Source organism: Electrophorus electricus, chromosome 20 (genome assembly GCF_013358815.1).
Source record: "Electrophorus electricus isolate fEleEle1 chromosome 20, fEleEle1.pri, whole genome shotgun sequence".
NCBI classification, from domain to species: Eukaryota; Metazoa; Chordata; class Actinopteri; order Gymnotiformes; family Gymnotidae; genus Electrophorus; species Electrophorus electricus.
Genome location: NC_049554.1, coordinates 1,800,021 through 1,825,000, shown reverse-complemented (window position 1 = coordinate 1,825,000; position 24,980 = coordinate 1,800,021). Strand labels below are relative to the sequence as shown.

The window sequence follows — 24,980 nt, the reverse complement described above, 5'->3', positions numbered from 1 at the left end:
GGGTGTGTAGCGTCTTATACAAGCATCTGGTTGGGAAACCTTTTTCAACCAAAGCCCACCCCAGCGCTTCGCACACCCTCACCCGCATGTCAGGCCTGACGAAATGAGTACCGAGGTTAGAAGCAGCATCTCAGCAATCGTGCGCGTGTGTGCACCTCTCTTTATGAAAGCGTGCCTGATGGTTATGGAAAGTGAGTAAGTTAAATTACACATGCACTGTGATTGCACTCTAGGGGCTGTGTGTGGTAATGACTGTGTGTGGTGATGAAAGTGCGTCTCCAGGTTGGCATTATAAGCATGGAGACAGTACATTCCGGTATAAGGGTGTGTGTGTGCAAGTTTGACACTGTCATGGCTGCAGTAGCCCTCTTGGTGAGTCTCTGTGTAATGTGTGCATGTTAGTGTGTGTGGGTGTAACATTGACCTGAAATCCAGGCAGCGATCCAAGATCAGAAGGGAAATGCATCTGATGCTCATACTCTGCACCAACTCTGATGTGGGATTAGCCCAGTTGTATGACTAATCATGACCCCCAAACACCTGATCCAGGACCTGTGGGCCGAACCACTGCTCCGTGATTGCACTGCTACATAATCCGACCTGCATACAGCCAGGCCTGCATTATTCTGGCCAACAACTATTTCTATTTTCTGGAACATGTGAACACTGTGATTCATCAGAGATGCCCATGCCACACTCATCTGGAATGGTTCAGATTGGTCAGGATCCCAGCACACAATGAAAAATCATTGCTTTGGTAATTCCCATATTACACACTTTTGCAAGAGCAGTGTGACAACTACAAAAATTCAAATCCCTCTTCCCCCCCCCCCCCTCTCTCTCTCTACCATTAGGCGGTTAAATCCCTGCTCCCGATTCCCGACCACACCTACCATCTTCCTGGGAGCGTACCGATATGTCGGTGAGCAAAATGATACCCTGGTCTAGATTCCACACCCCAGTCTGAGAGATGTGCAGTATGTCCCCAACGCCTAATGAAAGCCTTGACCCTTAATTAGGGAGGGTTTACAACACGAGGGTGCGATCACATGTTGAAAAGTGTGTGTCTGTGTGTGTTTGCAGGTGTACGTGGGTGTGTGTTTGCATGTGCGTGTGTATGCTCTGGAAGTTGGCGGCAGATAAGAGGCTTCTCACACACCCTACCCTCCTGGACCACCTCGACCTTCTGTCCAAGGAAAGCACGCACGAGCACCCACACCCCCTCCCCCACGCATCGTCAGCTCACATCAAACAAACAAAACAACCATAACCCTCCGACACTCAAATGAGCAAACAGTAAACGGAGTCCAGCCTGGGACAAACGCACCACGTTTCCAGGTTAGAGTGGTCAGAGGGACCAAATCCAAGCCAGGACATGCCCATCTGAGGAAGAGTGGCTTCACAATCTCACTGTGCGAGAAACTCCCTTGAGTTGAGTTCCAGGGAGACGGATACGTGCCGAAGAAAAAGCTCAGAGCAGTTTGCTCAGGAGTTGAATGCAGACTGCTTTGACCCCTCCAGAAAGCAGACAGGATGGTCCCACCGGTGGCAGTGGGGAAGCATGTCTCTGATACCCTTTCAGAGACACGTATGTGTACGGAAAAAACAACCCACAATCCTTTGTTGATTAAACACCAACCAAACACAAGCCCACATTGCAAAGCAAACCTGCACTGCAAGTGTGTGTACACACACACACACACACACAGCGCGTTTCCTCAAATGTGGCACCCAGGCCGTGAGCCTGTGATTGGCTGCGTGGGACGACCCATCTCGTGCACACCAACCAAACTCTGGTGGAATAATTTTCAGATGGCCGCATCCCAGGAAACGCTTCCTGAGCGCGTCCTCCGATTCACGGTAGCGTGGCATTGAACCAGCCCTGGACAGGCTGCAAGTCTACCATAGGGCTTACACAAATGATATTTGACAAGATCAGTGAAGATCATTTTTGCATTGATTCTTCTTTTGTCCCTCAAAAGGTCCGTTTCAGCTCTCCTTGTTTAGGGACGAGGAAGTGCAGCAGCTGGCACTCACAGGGGTCAAAGGTGAACAGCGGAGACCACCAGAAGGACGGACGCAGCCTGTAGGCGGGGCAGAAAGGGGACTCCGCTCGGCTCATGGAGGCTTCCACGCGCGCGCAGAAGTGGGACTGGGTAGGAGCTGCTGCCAATCTCCGCACTAGTCTCAACTACGTGCTGAAGGAACACGTCTCACGGTTGCAGTCTCACTTTGTCGCTCCCACAGGCGCGCATGCGCGGGCGTGCGTGTGTGGGAAGGCGGATGTGTGATGTAATAACACAACACAAAAAGGAGTTTCCTCCACGGGCTTGGGTCCTGCTAAAGGCATCTGAGCTTCAGATGGTGTATTGTGCACAGTTCCTGTTTTTTATTGCCATTCATAACATTCTACACCTGTGTGTGTGTGTGTGTGTGTGTGTGTGTTCGCTCAAGTGAGAAAAAGTGATTGACTTCCCCCTTCACCCTAAACCTGTTAGATATAGCAGAAACACTCCAATTCAGACCCTCAGACTCAAACAACACAACGCAGTCATCTTCACTGGCACTGCTCTTGTGCCCACTGATCTGAGATCAGTTTTCTTGTGCTAGAAGTCTAGATCAAGTGTAGGGCTGGTTATTGCCAGTAAATTCACAATACAATTTGATACAATGCCCAATACTAGTTTTTGGTCAAATTTGATATCATCATCATCATTATTTATTACCTTACTGTTGTTCATAAATAAAGACCAACATCGCAATCAATGAGGAGAGTAAATTTAAAATACCAACATGGATAAAAGTAAGAAAAAGAATTCCCAATATAGCCAATAGCTTCTAATCTCCCACCAACAGGGAAGGTTTCAAGTCAATATTATTAAAGCACACAACTGTCGAAACACTTGCAATTACAATTTAAATGAACATTTTCCCCCTGTCATCCTCTCGCTCCCTCTGCCGCTTGCTCGAACATCCTCGCCCGCTGAGAGAAGGTCTACAGGCAGACGCGGACCCACCCTCGGCGCCGAGCCCGCGCGGGAAACACCAACAGGCTGGATGGAGAGATGAAGAAACAGGAGGAGGAGAACAGGAAGCTGGAAGAGAGAGCCTGGGTTAAGTGCGCGGAGCCTCGTAGGGCAGGTCTACCGTCCGGTCCCTCTGGAGCAGGAGTGCAGCACCAGGGTCGGAGGACAATCTAATTACATCAACTGATTACAGAGGGGAAGATGGGATCTAACTAATTGCTATTAAGCACCTGCTTTTCTGCCCTGGTGGGTGATGGGGGGGGGGGGGGGGGGAGAGAGAGAGAGAGAGAGAGAGAGGCACACTCTAGAGTGGCAATCTCTCTTCATCAAGATTAAATCTGTCACAAGAAAGACACCCCAAGGAATAACTAAAAGACCTTTAACCTCTGACACAAACACCGTCAGAAATAATTATGAAACCGTCTTGCACACACATATGCATGCACACAAACAGCTGTAGAAGTCAAGCTCTTTGAAATACTCCATGTAGGTTATAAGCAATTATCTAAATGAAAATAGATGTGTGTGTGTGGTTTCAAAACATGAACATCTAGTCCCTAAATGTATGTGACCTGCCTCAGCACTGGCAAATTCATTATACCAAAGTGTACTGTCTTACCAACACACCCACACACCCACACCCACACCCACACTAAGGGTGGTAATGGAAGGGAAAGAGCACCATGTATATGAGAGAAAGCAATACAGGCAATGTGTGTGTGTGTGTGTGTGTGTGTGTGTGTGTGTGTGTACGCGGCTGTCCTAAATAGTGACCCCTAAAATACATTGGGACTTGTAGAATCCACACAGAAGACAGAAACCTATATCTTTCTCCCTCACGCACACACATGCACATGCTAGCACCTTCCTCAACTACAAAATCTCTAATCAAAACCAAGATAAAGAAGATCTTTTATGTAGGTAAAAGTATGTAGGTAAGCACTTCCTGTTGGTTACGGATGAGAAGCACAGTTTGTGGTATTGTTGATGCTACACAGCCAGTGAGCTTTAAGCTGCCTTTAAAAGAAGAGCAGATTAATGAGATGCATGTCTTCACCCTCTGCAGTACCTCTCAATGGGAATGCTGCCCACACACACACACACACACACACACACACACACACACACACACTGCAGCCATCATGCCTTTAATTGAGGTCTAGCTCAGCTCCAGGGGAATAACTATTATAATAACTTCCATCTCACACACACACACACACACACACACACACACACACACACACACACCCCTTCTTAGATCCCTCCAGCTACAGACAACATTTAACTACACAAGTCCTTCTATTACACACACCCCTTCTGTACTGACTCTCACCAACTTCAATGAGCTTCACCTACCCAGAGTGATGCAGTTTTCTAACCTCCAGCCATCAGGAAAGTAAAAAACAGGTGCAGTAAACAGCTCACTGAAGAAGAGGGTGTGCGTGGGCCTGTGTGTGTGTGTGTGTGTGTGAAGCAGAATAAGCAAGCATCTCACTCTAATTTAAATTATGTGAGAAGTTTCCAGGCGGTGAGACGTATATGCAGGCGTCGGCATTAGAGCCTGTAAGCTTGCACAGAGCACACACACGATGACACCACCATTACAACTCCACACCGCACGCACTTCAGACATGCGATCTGAGAAGACACACGCATGCCACATTGAAATACCCGGGTACACCTTACGTAAAGCCATACGGCAGGCACAAAATGTCCCTAAACCCAGTCTGCGTTAAAGGCAAAGAACAAGAGCTAGGAAAAAGAGTGAAACTAGAGCAAACATTTCTTCATGGCTATAAACCCACCCAGCCAGACGGCCGACGGTCTTCTCCTCCCTTCCTTAGACAGTCTGCCTGCCACCTGATGCCAGAAAGACACGTCCTTAATTAACACATCCAGTCATTAATCCCCAGTGCCCTTCGGTTAAATCTGTGCGTCACGAATGAAAAACGCGCACCCGCTTTAGTCCTGCCTGCCCTGAAGGACGGCCAGGAGCCTCCTGAAAGCTCCGTGCCACCCGATCCAGAGTTCCCATTCTCCTGAACGCGAGGCGGCCATCCCGAATCAGACTGGCTCTTTGGCAGCGGTGATTCCACTGGCCTAAGGACTGTTTCCAGATCAGTTCCTCTGCACAGAGACGCTGCTGTGCCAAGGCTCAGGTGTCAGTGAAGGAGAGGTGATGAAGGGTGAGGCGAGGTGAAGTGTGTGTGAGAATGATGTAGGTGTGCATGCAGTAATGAGTGTGAGAGACAGTGTGCACAACAATGTGTGTGAGACAAATAAAACTCCGTTCACATGTGAGTATCTACATGTGCTGTATGTTCACACTTGTTTGAGATGAGGGTATTGCGTGCTGTTGTCTGCACCAGACTAAACAAAACTGGTTGGGAGTAACATTCCGAACTTTCACACGAACATATGCATGCATGCACGCACGCACAGTTGGGAAGTAGGCATGCTCACGTTGCCATGGTAACCTCTACCCAGCCAGTCTAAACCTGAAAAGAGAGTAGAGGAAATGAGAGCTTGTAGCAGGAAAGGACAGAGACCTGCACTAACAGTGCATGTCTGCTCTCACACACAGACAGGTAAAAACTGGGACAGAGACTCCAGTAGGGAAGAGGTACACGCTAGTGCTGAGCAGCTCCAGGGAGCAGAGCTACATGACCTTAGCACAGCACAACTCGGAGAAGAAAAGAGGAAGAGGAAGAGGAAATGAGGTCATAGGGCAGGAAGGAGCTGTCGGGAGAGAGACCGAGAGAGGAGAGAGAGAGACAGGCAGACAGAGAGAACAGAAGTCAGGAGACATGAACATCCAGAGCAGAAACAAGATCCTGAAAAAGAGAGAGAAAGGGAAAAGCAAATCCTGTGTGTGTGTGTGTGTGTACTAGCTATTACTAGGGTAAGGTCACACTGATATCTCGCATGTCAACAGCCCCAGATATGCTGCCCTTATATCGCCAGAAAACTCCCATCCATTCATTCATTCATTCATCCATTATCAGGTACATTTTCACAGCTTTTTCCTCTCTAATACCATACAGTGTAGTTGCTACCCACATGGGGAGTGTAGCACAGACTCTAGCCTAAGAGAGGCACCTTCACATCACACTCACACCACTGCAGGAGGGGCAGTACTCAGCAGGCATGCAATGTGGTGCATCGTATGCCGTGTGTGCGTGTTTACGCTGCACGCGTGCGTTTTTTGACCGTATGCAGCAGGCATAAGGAGTGGTTTCCCGTCATTGCACTAACAGAGATGCCTTTGTAAGCGCACACACACACACACACACACACACACACACACACACACCCTGCTACTTCCCTGAGCTTCTCTTGGTTTTGCCTTCCTTTTGTTTTCACTTCCTTTCCAAACCCCTCTCTCTCTCCCTCTCTGTCTTTGTCTCACTCCCCCTTTAAGCCCTCAGCCCCGTCTGTCTGCGTCTGAGTCTGTCTGTCTGTGCTCCTCTTTCAGTCTCTCCTTCTTAGCAGCTACAGGCCTTGAGAGAAAGGCTGCTGTTCAACACGACTCTTAAAGGGAAATGTACTCAGCAGAGAGAGAGAGAAATAGATAGATTACATTAAGCAAGACAGATAGGACACTTTGTCTTTGTCTACATAAGGTTATCAAAGTACATTTTCCCATTACAACTTAATAAAATATTTAAAAGGAAAGACTTCACAGAGAAGGAACAATTTGCCCCCCGGGGCATGAGCAGTCACACAGGTGGGTACAGGGATCACGTGCGAGTTAGCGGCGACGACAACTAAACACCACCACATCAAAAAAACAAAAGGTATGCCATGCAAAACACTTCCGAATGAAAACGTGTTGGCCGGCAGTCCATGCCGCTCAGATCTTTGCCTCTTACAGGCTATTTGTGCTCTCCACACAACCAGGGGGATATCAACCATTATCCACAACCATGTACGGGAGAAGAGGAAGACAGGTAAGATAGATACAAACACAGACACACAGAGCACAGAACCAGATCTGCATAGAGAGAGAAAGGAAACTTTTGTGTACTGTGTGCATTTTCCTGTAAAGACAAGAAAAGGCTGGAAGTTCAAATGGCCAATGTGTGCGCGCTTGAATATCTTTTTCTTTTTTTCCTCAACACCTCTGTCTTTCATTTATTAACCCCTGACCATCTGTTTTTCTTTTCGTCCACTGAATTCCTCCACACTCCCACACCTGACCAACTACTCTGGCCCATTTGTCGGTCTCCGTTCCGAACACCTGGCCTAAACAGAACTGTTTGCTTTTAACACACACCCTTGACAACAGCCACAGAGATAAACGCCACGGTAACCGCAGCCTCAGCGGGGAGAACCTTGTCCCAGGCCACAGCCGAGAGGGCTGTTAAGGATCTCGGTACTCAGGAATGCTCTCAGGAGAAAGCACACCAGCTAAGCTACTGGCCCATCAAGCAGGTGGGTGAGTGGGTTAAGGGAGTGAGGATTTTTTGTTTGCTTGTTTGTTTGGTTTTGCAGTGTCTGTAAAAATAGGAAGAAATGAAAAAGAAGACATTTCTGTAGCCTTAGCAGGTTCTAAAGCATAAAACCTGTAGGCACCACGAAATCAAGGTCACCACTATGATTCCACACAGTCCCTGCAGCTAACGTCATCATCATCATCATCGTCATCAATCATTAGCTGCAGCACAAGCAGGTTCCTCTGTGTGTTGTGCAAACAAACCAGGGCCTCTTCTACCTGAGGGCAAAACAAAACCAGCAAGGGATTAAGGAGACCTCATTTACAGAGAAGGAGAGAGAGAGAGAGAGAGAGAGAGAGAGAGAGAGAGAGCGCGAGAGGTAGGGGTGTTCTCAGGCTGGTCTTGAGGGACACCGACAGGTGCCTTTAACTTCTCATACTTCAGCCTGTCAAAGTGATCCATAAACCCCTTTAAGGCATGCACACACACACACACACACACACACACACACACTCACACACAAATAATGAGTTAACACCGAGCCAGCGGTGCTAGCACGAGATGCCCCCTGCCCCTAACGACAGTACCTGGATGAATGGCCTGAGAGCGCTCTTAGCAATCATATAAGCAGCTTAAGACTGAGCCAGTGAAGGGTGATGCCCACTGGCGTTGGGATGTGTTGGTGAAGTGCACCTTAAAAGAGAAGTGGGGAGATCTGCAGATTTACTGCGTGCTCCAGACATCAATAGTGGAAGTGCTGAACCGAGTGAAATCGATATTGCACTTGCCGTTGTCTAGTTCCCACCAACGCAGACACCTGCTGACTCAGCCCACGTGAGCATGCACACACACACGCGGGCACTCGCGTGCGCGAGCGCAGACTGGGGGTAATAAAGGGTTGAGAAATACACTAAACAAATCCAGCTCTTCTCTTCATTGCCAGCTACTGTAACACTGAGGCAAAAGTGCAGGCGAATTATTTCAGCAAATGTTCTGGAAGTTTGTTAAGCACCAGCAGATGGATTGGTGCTTTAGCACGCTGTAATCGCTTCACGAAGGGCTGGCAAGCAGAACCGGGCAGAAGAAGCACATGGTTGTGCTCGGGGTTGCCGTGGTTCCCCAGGCGTGGCGCTGCAGAACTTCCCAGGAAAACTAAAAAAAAAAAAAAAAGAAAAAGAAAAAGAAAAACACAAGCAAAAAACAAACAGCAAAAAAAAGTTTGAAGTTGCCAAGACTATTTGTTGCATCAGAGTTGGCATGGTGCCAGCCAGCAGTACAGTCTATACATTGAAAAGTAATAAATGTCTCATGAGAACCAGAAAAGCTTCACACTAGCCAGATGTCACAAGAAATGATTCATTACTGGGAAGAAGAAACTGTGTATGTGAGTGTATGCAGCTCCGCAGAGCAACTTCCTGCCTGACAGGAAGTATGCATGAAACCCTCAGCCCTGCCCTTCCTGTCTGATTTGCCAGCCCCCTACCCCCTCCTAATCATTGGGTAACCTAGGTAACGCCAATACCCTAACCTGAAGCCAACGCCCTGAGCTCATCCACCCTGACCCGGAGCGTGTCCAGAAACACGGTCCGAGTCTGGGATTGACCTGGCCATCTACGCGCAGTCGGACGTGAGTGGAACGAACGCAGCGCATATTACCGCCGTATGCAAATCGCATGCTAATCAACTCAATCTTCAGACCGAGCAGACGCCACGGAAAGGCAGGGGGACCTCGGAGGAGGGGCTTAGTCAGCAGTGGCTCCTCCTCCAGTCAGCCGCGACTGAAGCGACGGGTGGGAGGCGGGGTGGAAGTGGGCTGAAGGCGGGGCCTTCTGCCTCAGACAGGAGCTCAAAATAGCCGCGGCAGTAAAGTAGCGCCGACCCCCGCTACAGCCACGCTTCTCCGGAGGGCGGCCCTGCGATTCGATACAGCAATTAGCACGGCGAAATTCAGACGAGAGCAGATGCAGTCCTCTAGCCGAGGTTTCCACGACTCCTAGCCATCCCGACTCCTGGGATGGCGACTATATCCAAAAGTACGCGCCTGGTAAAATAAATCCGAAGCGCTTCAAAACTCTCCCTAATAAAATTCTTGACACATTTAAGCTAAAACTATCCAACTCTAAACAACATAACCCTAAAAAAAACCTGCTTAGAAACTTATAGACGGAGTACTCGTATGACTGTATAACCGCCCATAAATGTGTACATAGGTTGAGTCGCGCATTAGCGTTATGGCTGTTTTTTTAACGTTTAATAAAGACGCTAGTGAATATGGCCGGGGCAGCTCTTCAGTAAAGGGCATGGCTGTCAGCAGGTTTCTTCTGAAGACCCTCGGCTCAGTGGAGCAGACACTCAGGACGCAAGTTCCTCGCCTTGATTTAGCATCACAAAGTGAATAATTGAATCGCTAATCTGGCCTTGGGTTAGCTCGCTCTAATTAAACTTCACAGAAATTTAAATCCGGTGTGCCGTGGATATTCCTGGGATCTGGCCTAATCATTCTCCCGCAGGTATCCATGGTTACAAATCCAAGGCAGGAAAAAAAGTTATTTTAGAGGGAGCTGAGCTGTCTGGGTGAGCTCTGTGTGTTTGGGAGGTGTGTGTCTGTTTTGGGGAAGGCCAATGAAATTCCAGTTTTTGTAGGGTGCAGGTTTGTGCACCCACATGTACACCACACACACACACACATTCAGGATGTGGTGGTTATGCACATACGTGTGTCACACATATGTCACTACCTGTAAGCTAGACCTCATCTTCACCTCCACAAATATCTTTGTTTTTCCCCTTTAACATGTAAATCTTTTCTCAGAACCATTTTGCTGGTTTGGCTGAGGTCAGTTACAAGGTAGGTTCAGATATACATACAAGACATTTACGTCCTGAAACCCTGATTCAGGACAATCCTTCAGACGCAAAGGGAGAGGAGCTCGGAGAGGGGCCCGAGGAGGAAGGGGACGAAGGTGTAGCTACCCAGATGGGAGAAACGGAGAGGGACCGCTGGGGCCGGAAAAAGCCTCCTCCATGGGGAATTCTGCACGTGGATAACATCCTGCCGTAGCAACGGACCAGCTCCCGATTCACAGGCCCTGCGGTCACTCTCGTGCACATGCGCGCACGCACGCGCACTCACAATTCTAAAATGTTCCCAAAAAAGTCCCTGTCAAATTTTTCAGTCCACCATGCATGTAGGAGGCCATTTAGGAAGGACATCAGGCTGGAGAGCACATTAACGTGCCTGCCACATAGAGGTCTCTTCATTCTCCACGTTTCTCTGGAATCTTAGAGCAGGCACACGAGGAGCTCCTAAAGGCTTAGGCTCAGCTCTGTGAGGAACTGGGGTACCGTGATGGATACGGACCGTTTGAGGCTGGAGCCTGCTCTGAGGGATTAGAGAAGGTGCTTGGGCCCTCGGCCTTCTGTCGACATGGGAGGGGGAGAGAATGAGGTAGCGAGAGAGGGAGTGTGTGTGTGTGTGTGAGGTAGATGGAGGCAGGCCAGGAGCAGCAGCATCGCTCTACGAGTCACGTCAATCGGCTGCCTCTTCCTGTCAGCCAGTTAGCCCTTCCCTTTCTCCTGCATTAGGTTAACGTGATACCCAGTTACAGCCTTAAACACACATGCTCACGCACGTGAGATGAACAGAATCTTATATGGACTCTGAGCTGTCACACCGCACGCACGCACGCACGCTATAGCGCCCAGAATATGGTGGCATCAAACTCCCACAACACCGCTCACATCAACCAACCTATACCTACTGTTGTCCTGTCACCAGTACACATGACAGAATACACAACCCCGACACAGATGCACACACACACACACACACACACACACACCATGTGCTTGCCAGTCTAAACGGACAGGAAGTGAGGCACTGAATCCAGGTGCAGTTACAAATAAGGCATTCAGACAACACACATGCATGCGCACACGCACACCGAGTATACCACAGTAGAGCAAAGTTAATGATTAGCCAAGTCTGTGCAGTAGTCGATCCAACACACACATTCAAAGTTGCACGATCTCTGGTGCAGTAAAGATAGACCATCGAGGAGAAAAGCTGCTTCATGAAGAGTTATAAGAGCACTTCTGCTTTGGTTTCTAATTCAAAGTGAATGGTGTGCAATGCAGGGCAGGGGTAGTGGTGTGTGGGAGTGTGTGTGTGTGTGTGTGTGTGTGTGTGTGTGTGTGTGTGTGTGTGCGTAGGATTCCTGGCAGAGAGGAGAGGAGACCTTGAGGAACTGTGAGCCATTTATAACTATTTGTCTTCTCAGGTAAAAGGGCTTAGCGTATACTCCACATTCTCTCGCTGTGTCTCAACACCCCTCTCTTTCTCCGTAACGCGGCTAAAAACTGAAAATCACCCTTGCCCCCATTCTCCATGACTCGCCCTCACCCTCCCTCGGGGGGGGGAGTATCCGCCATTCCCCTCACGTCCCCCCGGGCCTGCCGTAGCACTCCCAACCGTGGGAGAGGCCAGCGGCGGTGGTCCGCACAGAAGCCCACGATTCCGCATCACAAAAAAGGTCTCAGTGCTAGCCGGTAGAAACGGCCTCAGCTGCAGGCCGCGCCGTTCCAGCTTAAAGCCCTCTCAGTGCTCCCTATTCTCTCCGGCTCTCCCTCCCTCCCGTAACCTTTGTGCGTCTTCAAAACGGAGCGCTTAAAATGGATGACAGCGCACCACTGATTGTAGCAAGCGGACCAGGCTTAGTCTGGCTTGTTAGAAAGAGTTTCCCCCTCTGCCATGGACCTCAATTCAAAATGTCAAACATTTTGGACAAATTAAAATAAATGTTTGTGCAGGTAAGTTAAGCTTTCAAAGGCTCGTTTTGGCATCCCGCTGCCTTCTCCGGACACAGAGCCTTGTGTTTTCCTGCTAATGAAGCTGATGTCATAGCCAAGAGCTGCGAAAAGGTCTTTTATCATCTTTCCAAATAATTATTGGGGGAAAGAGTATAGAGGGTGCAGAGTGAGTGGTGTTGAGTGTTGATGAGGGTGCAGAGTGAGTGGTGTTGAGTGTTGATGAGGGTGCAGAGTGAGTGGTGTTGAGTGTTGATGAGGGTGGAGAGTGAGTGGTGTTGAGTGTTGATGAGGGTGCAGAGTGAGTGGTGTTGAGTGTTGATGAGGGTGCAGAGTGAGTGGTGTTGAGTGTTGATGAGGGTGGAGAGTGAGTGGTGTTGAGTGTTGATGAGGGTGGAGAGTGAGTGGTGTTGAGTGTTGATGAGGGTGGAGAGTGAGTGGTGTTGAGTGTTGATGAGGGTGGAGAGTGAGTGGTGTTGAGTGTTGATGAGGGTGCATAGTGAGTGGTGTTGAGTGTTGATGAGGGTGCAGAGTGAGTGGTGTTGAGTGCTGATGAGGGTGGAGAGTGAGTGGTGTTGAGTGCTGATGAGGGTGGAGAGTGAGTGGTGTTGAGTGTTGATGAGGGTGCAGAGTGAGTGGTGTTGAGTGCTGATGAGGGTGGAGAGTGAGTGGTGTTGAGTGTTGATGAGGGTGCAGCGTGAGTGGTGTTGAGTGTTGATGAGGGTGCAGAGTGAGTGGTGTTGAGTGTTGATGAGGGTGCAGAGTGAGTGGTGTTGAGTGTTGATGAGGGTGCAGAGTGAGTGGTGTTGAGTGTTGATGAGGGTGCAGAGTGAGTGGTGTTGAGTGTTGATGAGGGTGCAGAGTGAGTGGTGTTGAGTGTTGATGAGGGTGCAGAGTGAGTGGTGTTGAGTGTTGATGAGGGTGCAGAGTGAGTGGTGTTGAGTGTTGATGAGGGTGCAGAGTGAGTGGTGTTGAGTGTTGATGAGGGTGGAGAGTGAGTGGTGTTGAGTGTTGATGAGGGTGCAGAGTGAGTGGTGTTGAGTGTTGATGAGGGTGGAGAGTGAGTGGTGTTGAGTGTTGATGAGGGTGGAGAGTGAGTGGTGTTGAGTGTTGATGAGGGTGGAGAGTGAGTGGTGTTGAGTGTTGATGAGGGTGGAGAGTGAGTGGTGTTGAGTGTTGATGAGGGTGCAGAGTGAGAGGTGTTGAGTGTTGATGAGGGTGCAGAGTGAGTGGTGTTGAGTGTTGATGAGGGTGCAGAGTGAGTGGTGTTGAGTGCTGATGAGGGTGGAGAGTGAGTGGTGTTGAGTGCTGATGAGGGTGGAGAGTGAGTGGTGTTGAGTGTTGATGAGGGTGCATAGTGAGTGGTGTTGAGTGTTGATGAGGGTGCAGAGTGAGTGGTGTTGAGTGCTGATGAGGGTGGAGAGTGAGTGGTGTTGAGTGTTGATGAGGGTGCAGAGTGAGTGGTGTTGAGTGTTGATGAGGGTGCAGAGTGAGTGGTGTTGAGTGCTGATGAGGGTGGAGAGTGAGTGGTGTTGAGTGCTGATGAGGGTGGAGAGTGAGTGGTGTTGAGTGTTGATGAGGGTGCAGAGTGAGTGGTGTTGAGTGCTGATGAGGGTGGAGAGTGAGTGGTGTTGAGTGTTGATGAGGGTGCAGAGTGAGTGGTGTTGAGTGTTGATGAGGGTGCAGAGTGAGTGGTGTTGAGTGTTGATGAGGGTGGAGAGTGAGTGGTGTTGAGTGTTGATGAGGGTGGAGAGTGAGAGGTGTTGAGTGTTGATGAGGGTGCAGAGTGAGAGTGGATGCTGAGGGTGGAGCGTGCATTATGGGTGTTCAGGATGGAGCTGCTTTTAGAGGTCGTGCTGCTTGAAGCAGAGAGCACGGGGCCATCGGTGCTCGGCTACGTCGGGGTGCTTATTGCTCAGAACGGGGGCCAGGCTACAATGTGTAAGAAGGTTTCTCGTTTTGCTTAGAAAGCATTGCGGGGAGCAGTTCCTCTCTGGGGTTTCTTCTGGCTAACCCCAGCCCACAGACCCATTACAGTGCGAGGTTAGAGAGGAGGTGTTTAAGTGTGTGTCTAAGGGAAGGAGTCTGGTAAAGGAAAACTTGCTTGCAAGGAACAAAGATCAAAAGAAAGAGAAAGACAAACGAAAGAGAAATAAAAAACACCATACAAGATGAGAGAAAGAAAGAAACAGAAGGAAAGGGGAAAGAAGTCAGACTGAAATCTCGCACAGGACTCGCAATAATCGCAATGCAATATTACTTCCATATCAAGTAGCTCCTATGTGTCCTAAGGCTAAAACTAAGCCTACTCCCTGCAATCCCCCGATGTTTGCGTGCGCACACACACACACACACACGCGCACACACACGCGCACACACACACACACACGCGCACACACACGCGCACACACACGCGCACACACACGCGCACACACACGCGCACACACACGCGCACACACACGCGCACACACACGCGCACACACACACGCACACACACACGCACACACACACACACACACACACACACACACACACACACTAACTGCTGGTACACTAGCTTCAGGCATCAGCAGATGAAGTGGATACACTTCAGACTCAAGCAGCTGTTCTGCTAATCTCTGCATTTTATTCTCCCTGTCAGCACGGTCCGAGACTCACAACCCCACGTGGCCCCTCCATCGTGGGTAGGCCACCCACCCGCGCTATGCTGGAACCCGAAGGAAACGGCTCCCACTTCCTGACCTACGGCCTCTGTGATGCCTCGGATCCTGCTGGAGAACTACTAGACTAGTCCCGCAAGTTTTCTCTTCACAGCCGAACTGATATTGTCCCACCACTGTGGTCCTTTTGTGTCGCCCTAGGTCACTCAGGTGAGTAAGAGGACTGATCTTGGGTCAGCTGCCCTTACGTCCATATGACTGTACCAAAGGCAGAAACTGAACGTGGACCAGCGGCAATTCGGAGAAAGTTGCTAAGCACGACATCTTAACGCTCGCGCCTCCTTCGTCTTTCTGTCTTTGTCAGTCTGTCTGAGCCTCCACAGTTCAACAGTGCTTTACTGGCATGAAACCAAAGCAAACACGCACCAGTAATTGGAAGAGCAAAGTTACTCATAAAGTCATTAAGCATAAATATAGCAGTCCTGCAGAGATCCACTACCACGACCCTACGCAACACACACACACACAGTCTCACACTCGTGTGTGCACCCCCCGCCCCCAAACACCACTGACGGTGCATGCGAGAAGGTGCACAGTAACCAAGCTGTGCACTTAGAAACAGGAAAAGAAAGGGAAAAAACCCATTAAGTCAGCCTTGGCTGCTGGAGGTACTCCTCCTTCCTGATGTGTCTGACAGGGAGATCCATCTTCACTGCGGCCTGCTCCGGCCGATCCATCCTGTCCAACAAACCGCTGGGCTTGCACAGAGCCCCTGGGAAAGCCCGCGCAGCAGGGCAGAATCCCCGCCATCTTTAAAGCCGTGCCCGCCTTCACGCCACTCACCTGACCAGCGAGTGTGTACATCAAAAGGTAAGCGGTTGAGATTTTCCCTGCCAGCATTCCCAACTTCCTAATCATCTTTCAATAACAGGAACAAAGGCCGGCATGCATGCAGGCAGGTGCCAAAGTGAATTTAAAATTCATTTGTGCGGTACTTTTTACAACAGCTGTTATCACAAAGCAGCTTAGCAGAAGTCAATTGTAGAGAGAATCCAGGTCCAAGGCCCAGTTGAAAAAAAAACAAAACAAAAACACAAAGGTGGGAAGGAAAATCTCCCCAAGAGAGAAGAAAGAAACCTGGAGAGGAACCAAGACTGAGGAGGGGACCCATCCTCTCACGGACCACATCGCTTGGCAAACAAATGCGTAAATAAAAATAAAACTGCACACACACACACACACCCCCACACACATTTCCTCAAGCTTCTCTGGCTGTAAAACAATTAAAGCCTGCTAGTTTACACTAACCTGTGGTCTTGCAGAACAGCTTTAGTCAGTTGGCCCATGTCCCAATCATTAGACCGTGTATGTGTGTGTGTGTGTGTGTGTGTGTGTGTGTGTGTGTGTGTGTGTGTGTGTGTGGAAAGAAACAGCACTGGTGAGTCACTAACACAATTATATTATCGCCTAAATGCTGAATGTGCATTTATACCCAAACAATAGCCAGGAAGAAGCTCTTGGCTGTGTGCGTGTGCGTCCAATAGCTTTGGAGGGATTTATGTGTGCGCAAGTGCTGAGAATTAAAAGAGCAGTAATTACTAAGTCAGCAGTGGAAAGGCTAGAGGCCCGTAATTTAGCCCTGAGTGTGTGTGTGTGTGTGTGTGTGTGTGAGAGAGAGAGTGAGAGTGTGTGTGAGTGAGTGAGTGTGTGAATGAGTGAGTGTGTGAGTGAGTGAGAGAGAGAGAGCCTGCTATTCTCCACAGGAAGGGTGTACTCACTTCCTGTATGAAGGGAACAAAAGGATATCACAAACTTCAGCAGCCAGTCTCCCTGAGACCGGCTGAAAGAGGAAGTGAGGGGGAAGGGAGCAGGAAATAACCTAATTCCGAATACCCACACCAATAAGGGCTTTAAGAGGATAGGAAAAGAGAAGAAGAGACGAGAGCGAGACGAGGCTGAGCTGGTCTCCGATTTATGGTGAGATTAGATCATGCGAAACAGGGTTAGCAGCTCGAACAGATGCTGCTGTTTACGTGCCTGGGTGTGCGTGCGCAAAAAGTCAAAGGCAAAGACAACTTAACCTAATTAGGACCCAGGCAGGGAGGCCCAGGGTGAAAGGGTTAATTCAATAATGGACAGCTTTGTCCAACATCCACTCGACAATCCACCAGGTCAGCCAATGGCAACACTCCTGGAACAGGAGGGGTGGGCCGATACAGCAGAAACATTGTATCGCAATACCCCAAGACACAGTATGTTGCGATATGTTTGCATTTTTTAAGTTTTGCAAAAACAAATAATAAAAATATTGCAACAATAAAGCAGTGATGCGTTTTTATAAATGTCATGAGTGAAATTATGTTTTTAAATAAAATTTAACCAGAAGGAACAGGAGGGAAGAAATCATAATTCCAGTCCAAGCCTATGCAATTTTAATAGAAAATTGAGAGCAAACGATTTTACAGGCTTTTTAAAAACAAAGTGGAAGAGAGAGAGAGAGAAGAAAAGAATAAATAAATAAATAAGAGAAGAGAAAACTCTGTGGTAATTATGGGAGATCCCACCCAAATCCCCCCAGTCTCCAATGTTGTCCCCAACATCAGCACTGCGGCCGGACACTGCCAAACTCCCCGAGGCTTATCTTGGAGACGAAAATCAACAGTGGAGGGGATGGGGTGGTGGGGTGAACCCTCAGAGCATATATCTGGCCTGCAGACGCCAGAAGTCCCACACAAAATAACAATAAATCCTACCTCCTCCACCACATGCGCCGCGTTACCAGCAGTTTCTCAAACGCAGTTGGAGCCACGCTCAAAACACAGTAGGTACGTGGGGTTCAGTCTTTCTGTCCTCTTTCCTCGACACGTCTCCACTAGTGACAAATCACCACGAGGAACAGGCCAGAGGCGAGGACCTATCAGAACGACGGGCGCATCCGCAATGGAAGCGGCCCGCCCCGTTTTCATCGCGGATGACACAGAGGGCAATTACAGCCGCTAAAATCAGTGAACCTGCTCCTCTCCTCATACTTTTCTTCAATTACGCGAGGGGACTCATTACAATCATTACAGCTGGTCTACAAGCCCTATTAACTCAGTCAGCTCATGGGTGTATCTAAGCAGGTTTTTCAGCTTGAGCCCTAAACGTGTTTAATAACGCTGAACGGCAGCGTGACGCAGTTTCGGAGCGGCGTGCCAGTTCCCCCCCAACCCCACCACCATTCCTGCTTTGCTGCTGTCGATCCCACCAGGCCAAGAGGTCGGGCTGAGCTTGTGCAGAGCACTGTGCATATGCCTCCGCTCTCACGCATTCTGTCTGTGTGTGTGTACATAACACAGGACAACAAGAAAAGGTCCTCAACCCTGGGAAGGCCTAGCTCCTTACTCCACACACACACACACACACACACACACACACACACACACACACACACACACACACACACACACACACACACACACACACACACACACACACACACACACACACACGGGGGGGGGGGGGTCTAATAAGCTGGAGAACACAGGCAGGAGTGGCGTATGCTGATGAGCCGTCCCCATCAAGGCCAGGGGAAGAACGTGTAGGTTCGAGTGAGCTCGTCACGTCTTCCGTCCAGCGACATCGGCAGGGGTCATTGACATCCCAGGCAGAAGACAGCAATGGACCTTCTGTCCAGCTCCTCGTCTGAGGTGCCTGCTGATGATAGACTCTGCGTGGCTGGACGTCTCTCTGGTGCTCCGTCTGTCAGACTGTCTGTCTCTGAGACAGCATGGGGATAACAAGGGGCTCGCAATCCCACGTTTGCTCCAGGCTCTGTCCTATTTCACCCAGACTGCCCTGAGCGATCTCCGACCAGCATCTCCTGCCCAGCTGCTAATGGTGACTGTGCGCAGAAACTGGCCTCAGGTCAGCTCAAGAGGGGAAATTTCATGCACAATCGCCCCAAGGTCAAGTCTCATAGCTCGCTTATCTACAGGTCTGCTAAGGAGCAGGCTGGAACAATACCTGGTGCTTTTTCTAGCATTTTCTTAAGTGCGTGTAAGAGAGAGAGAGAGAACGCAAGTGCCAGGCAATAGAGTGAATGAGAGAGAGAGAGAGAGCGCCAGACAGAGAAAATTAGCAAAATAACAAGTGCACAAGAGACATGGAGAGAGAGAGATACAGATTGTGTGTGTGTGTGTGTGTGTGTGTGTGTGTGTGTGTGTGTGTGTGTGTGTATAAAAGCGGGCAGGAGCGTGAGAAAGAGACTCTCCACGTTTCCAAATATGAAGTTATGCAACTCCAGGCACATCACCTCGCTAGCCGGTTTACGGCAGTGGCTGGACCAGCACACACAGACGCCTACGTTCTGTAACCAACAGGCAGAGACAGAGAGACAGAGACAGACGCAGACAGACCGAACCTTGGAAAGCACACCGCCGGGCGCCCAAGGTCTACTTAACCCTCACTCCCTCCTAACCGAGGCAACCGGAAGATGTCCAAGGCCACTCAGGCGGAAGGTAAACGAACGTTTACCTCGCAAATGCCCACTAAGACAGGGTCCTCCCAGTCTCACACACACACACACACACACACACACACACACACACACACACACACACACACACACACGCAGGAGAGATGACTGACTGACTTGAGTGATTCAGTGGCCTGCTTCTGGAACACATGATGTTTAGAAGTGGGGTGGGGGTTTAGAGAGTGCTTGAGTGAGTTTGTGTGCGTGCGTGTGAGTGTGTGAGGGTATGTGGTCCAAAGGTCAATCTTAGTGGTTGAAGCAGTGTGTAATTACTGTTGTTTAATTATAGACAAAGGTTTTAGCTGCAGCTGAGCAGGGAGCAAGAGCGAGGGAAGGATAGACAGAAGGAGAGAGGGATAGATAGAAGGAGGGGGGAGACAGAAAAATAGATTGTCTAAATCTCGATGGTTCCTGATAAACATCCTCTCAGAGGCAAGAGAATGAGACTTCCACAATAGCATATCACTGTAAACTAGATTTAGAGAGACTGAGGGGATTAACAAATTTCTTTGATTCCAATCTGTGTGGCATTTAAATCGACATCTGAAAAACAAGGTCAGCACACCTCTCCCACACACACGCTAAACGCTAAACGCATTAACACGTGCGCACCAGCACTAATCTTCAGGGACTGTACTACGTGTCTCACTAAAACAAAGCTTTGCCAATCAGGGCACTGCAGAAACCTGCTGTCTGAACAGAGCCCGCACCACCCTCCGCCCAAACCCAGCGCAGACCCCGCATCGCCCTCCGCCCAAACCCAGCGCAGACCCCGCACCGCCCTCCGCCCAAACCCAGCGCAAACCCCGCACCGCCCTCCGCCCAAACCCAGCGCAGAGCCCGCTCCGCCCTCCGCCCAAACCCAGCGCAGAGCCCGCTCCGCCCTCCGCCCAAACCCAGCGCAGACCCCGCATCGCCCTCCGCCCAAACCCAGCGTAGACCCCGCACCGCCCTCCGCCCAAACCCAGCGCAGACCCCGCACCGCCCTCCGCCCAAACCCAGCGCAGAGCACGCTCCGCCCTCCGCCCAAACCCAGCGCAGAGCCCGCTCCGCCCTCCGCCCAAACCCAGCGCAGAGCACGCTCCGCCCTCCGCCCAAACCCAGCGCAGAGCCCGCTCCGCCCTCCGCCCAAACCCAGCGCAGACCCCGCATCGCCCTCCGCCCAAACCCAGCGCAGACCCCGCACCGCCCTCCGCCCAAACCCAGCGCAGACCCCGCACCGCCCTCCGCCCAAACCCAGCGCAGAGCACGCTCCGCCCTCCGCCCAAACCCAGCGCAGACCCCGCACCGCCCTCCGCCCAAACCCAGCGCAGAGCCCACTCCGCCCTCCGCCCAAACCCAGCGCAAAGCCCGCACCGCCCTCCGCCCAAACCCAGCACAGACCCCGCACCGCCCTCCGCCCAAACCCAGCGCAAAGCCCGCTCCGCCCTCCGCCCAAACCCAGCGCAGACCCCGCACCGCCCTCCGCCCAAACCCAGCGCAGAGCCCGCTCCGCCCTCCGCCCAAACCCAGCGCAGACCCCGCATCGCCCTCCGCCCAAACCCAGCGCAGAGCCCGCACCGCCCTCCGCCCAAACCCAGCGCAGACCCCGCATCGCCCTCCGCCCAAACCCAGCGTAGACCCCGCACCGCCCTCCGCCCAAACCCAGCGCAGACCCCGCACCGCCCTCCGCCCAAACCCAGCGCAGAGCACGCTCCGCCCTCCGCCCAAACCCAGCGCAGAGCCCGCTCCGCCCTCCGCCCAAACCCAGCGCAGAGCACGCTCCGCCCTCCGCCCAAACCCAGCGCAGAGCCCGCTCCGCCCTCCGCCCAAACCCAGCGCAGACCCCGCATCGCCCTCCGCCCAAACCCAGCGCAGACCCCGCATCGCCCTCCGCCCAAACCCAGCGCAGACCCCGCACCGCCCTCCGCCCAAACCCAGCGCAGACCCCGCACCGCCCTCCGCCCAAACCCAGCGCAGAGCACGCTCCGCCCTCCGCCCAAACCCAGCGCAGACCCCGCACCGCCCTCCGCCCAAACCCAGCGCAGAGCCCACTCCGCCCTCCGCCCAAACCCAGCGCAAAGCCCGCACCGCCCTCCGCCCAAACCCAGCACAGACCCCGCACCGCCCTCCGCCCAAACCCAGCGCAGAGCCCGCTCCGCCCTCCGCCCAAACCCAGCGCAGACCCCGCACCGCCCTCCGCCCAAACCCAGCGCAGAGCCCGCTCCGCCCTCCGCCCAAACCCAGCGCAGACCCCGCATCGCCCTCCGCCCAAACCCAGCGCAGAGCCCGCACCGCCCTCCGCCCAAACCCAGCGCAGAGCCCGCATCACCCTCCGCCCAAACCCAGCGCAGAGCCCGCGCCACCCTCCGCCCAAACCCAGCGCAGAGCCCGCGTCACCCTCCGCCCAAACCCAGCGTAGACCCCGCGTCACCCTCCGCCCAAACCCAGCGCAGAGCCCGCTCCGCCCTCCGCCCAAACCCAGCGCAGAGCCCGCTCCGCCCTCCGCCCAAACCCAGCGTAGACCCCGCGCCACCCTCCGCCCAAACCCAGCGTAGACCCCGCGCCACCCTCCGCCCAAACCCAGCGTAGACCCCACGCCACCCTCTGCCCAAACCCAGCGTAGACCCCGCGCCACCCTCCGCCCAAACCCAGCGTAGACACCGCTCCACCCTCCACCCAAACCCAGCGTAGACACATCTCATAAAGCTGCACCTTGTCCTTCTGTCCCTTATACTCGAAACATTCAGAATGTTATCACTTTAAACACAGTACAGGAACTGAATAACACTCACGGTCAGTAATCGTGGCCGCAGTGCAAAGGTCACGGAGATGATGCGTCGAAATCAAAACCTCACATTCGCAACAACTCGAAGCGGGTGTATGAACATGGATAGCTGGTGTGGCCTGGACACCATGCAGTATATGCAGCCTTCAGAAGAGCCGTGCTATAAATGCGGCCTTATCAGAACAGAGGAAATAAATGAGCAGAAACAGATCCAAGTGAAAAAAGGGCACTTTTATAAAGTCTTATTCTCTTAACAGAAAGAACACAAAGGGCCCGTGGGTGTCCAGTGTGAGCACCTGCGTTTGTGCATGAGAATGCTCCAATATGGCAGGATGGTTGCCATTGCTTGCATTACTCCCCTGATCGTGGATATTAGCCACAGCCATGACAAATACTGACTTTGGGTCAGTCCACCACAAGAGCTTGATCATAATTAACTCAGCACTGCAATTCTTAACTGCTGACAAGCACGTCTGGTGCGAATACAGGTGTTTGCTCTCTCTATCATTATCTCTCTGTCTTTCTCTCCGTCGACGTAGGCAAACTCCAAATTAAACCCAGGTGCTCATCCCGAGTGCCGTTCATCTGTGCCGTGGAGGTGCGCTGCAGGGAGAAAGGAGCGGGGCTCGTTTTGACCTTGCTGGAGGGGACAAGCCCGTGACGTGGCTCCTGGAAAAACCTGTTCAGTGGTGAGGGCTGGCTGCTTCCATTTCCAAACCCCTGCAATGGCTGCTGGCAGTGCTCCGATACACACACACGCACGCGCGCACATGCACACATGCACTCCCCATTAGCAGCCTTCTGCTCACTCAGAGGCAAAACATGGATGAAGAAGTCAAGACTTAAAGCATCTGAGGCCCCAAATTGCCACAAAGGCCAGTCCTAAAACCCTCCATATTGCTTGTGGAGCGACTGCAAGTGCTTTAGTTTCGCATAAACGGCATTTTTTTTTTGCACCCAGACTTGGGTCCCGGCTCGCAAACCTTCTCAGGGATACTTTTAGCGCCACCAGACGGAGGAGGAGTGATGAATCCCAGCTGCAGTGGCGGTAATCAGGGAAGGTAAAAGATGCCCCTCGCCACCCTCACCTTCCCTCCGACCCCGCCACGGACCAGATGGTGGAGGACGCAGCATTCCTGAAGCTACCACCACGAGCGAAAACTGTTTGCCATGTTGCTGCCTGAGCCAAGGCCGAGACACATGCGCACACACACACACCCTATAATCAAAGTAGTGGTTATGGAACCTGAAGGGATTGCTATAAAAGACTTATTTATAGTAACTTATTTTGTCCTATGACATATCCTGGTCTTTGCTTCGCTGTCTCTCTGTGCTGGCTGACTGCACACACGCACACACACATCCCTTTCTCCATCTCAATTCTCAGGTCATTATAAAATGGTGGAAAACACCTAAACCATGTTGCTGTTCAGAACTATGTCTTAAGAAAAGCCTTCAATTCTGCAAAAACTACAGTGTAAACAAGAAGTGTAAACACAGAGCTCCAAAAAAAGCTGTGTTTACAGTTACCTTCACTTACCCAAAGCACGTGAAGCTCAAAATCCAGATAAACAACCAGACCAGTAAGCAAACATAGAAATAATGAAGCAGTCAACCAATTAGACTGAAACTGTTGCCTGAACAAAAAGATCATACAGATAAAGACAAAAGACAGAAAAGAAAACAAAGATGCCTTAACAAACAGTTAAATACAGCGATTCTGCCATAAAAGATGGCCACTGAGAATATGAAAACAGCTGCCTATGCTTGTCCATGCAGACAGCTTGAGCTGTGGGTTAGAAGAAGATGCAGAAAATACGAGGGAAAAGTTCAAAATGTCCGTCACCCCCTGAGCAAGTGGGGGGTGGGGGGGGGGGGGGTGGGGGTGGGAGAGAGAAGGAAAATGCAGGAAGGAGGAAAATAAACACGCACAGTGCTGGAATTCACTTTAGCTAGACTAAATCCCGGTCAATGTTTGGAAATCTGAGGAGATGACGACTAACCACCTGGTTAACAGAGGTCTCGGCTATCAAAACAGAGGGGCGGGGCTTCCACATTAGGATGTCATTGTTCAACCAGATTTAGAGAGACTTCCTAAAACACAAGGCACAAGGAAAGTGTGGAACAGGCATCGAGAAATGAGTCTCTACCAAATTATGATGCAAGTTCTTAAACTAGACATTTAAAGGTCCCTCCGAAACTATCATTACGTGGCGCGTGGAACCCAAGCACCAACTCCAATGACGCAACCAGTATGACACGCTCTTTCCTGTTGGATTACGTCATTGGTGACGCAGTGTGTGACGGCCTGTGGTCCAGGGTGTTCTAGAGTTCGCTGTTCTCAAAGGGAATGACAGCGCGCAGATCGCCACCAGCACGCGGGTTAGGCTTGGCTGGCCGTGCGTCACGCTACATCCTGTGGAGACGTGACTCAAACCCCCAGTGTGACGAACACGAGGCCGGCCTGCCGTTACAGCCGCTGCAGGTGCGAAACGCGCGTGGCTCGAGCGCGTGAAGTGGGAGCAAACACCACTTTGCGAGATGATGAGCAGCTTCTGCCCCACACTGCAGTGCGCGAGGAGAGCGGGCCCGTGCAGCAGATTGAGATCAGACCAGGGTTGTGTGAAGATGAGTTTCAGGATCAACAACATAACTCTGGGCTCGTGCTAAACAGTTACTTTGGACTCGGGTCAAAACGAGATCGTCTGAACCTGTTCGGTGGCTAACCGATGAAACTAGCTGTGCAGTATCCCCCCGGGCCTTTTCCAG

At 51.3% G+C, this 24,980-nt stretch overlaps 1 protein-coding gene across 1 annotated transcript in view; it reads right to left on the bottom strand.

Moving 5' to 3' along the window:
- Positions 1-24,980, bottom strand: part of LOC113579153 (guanine nucleotide-binding protein G(i) subunit alpha-2-like) — a 40,985-nt gene that overhangs the window by 15,377 nt on the left and 628 nt on the right. The gene's annotated exons all lie outside the window — the stretch shown is intronic.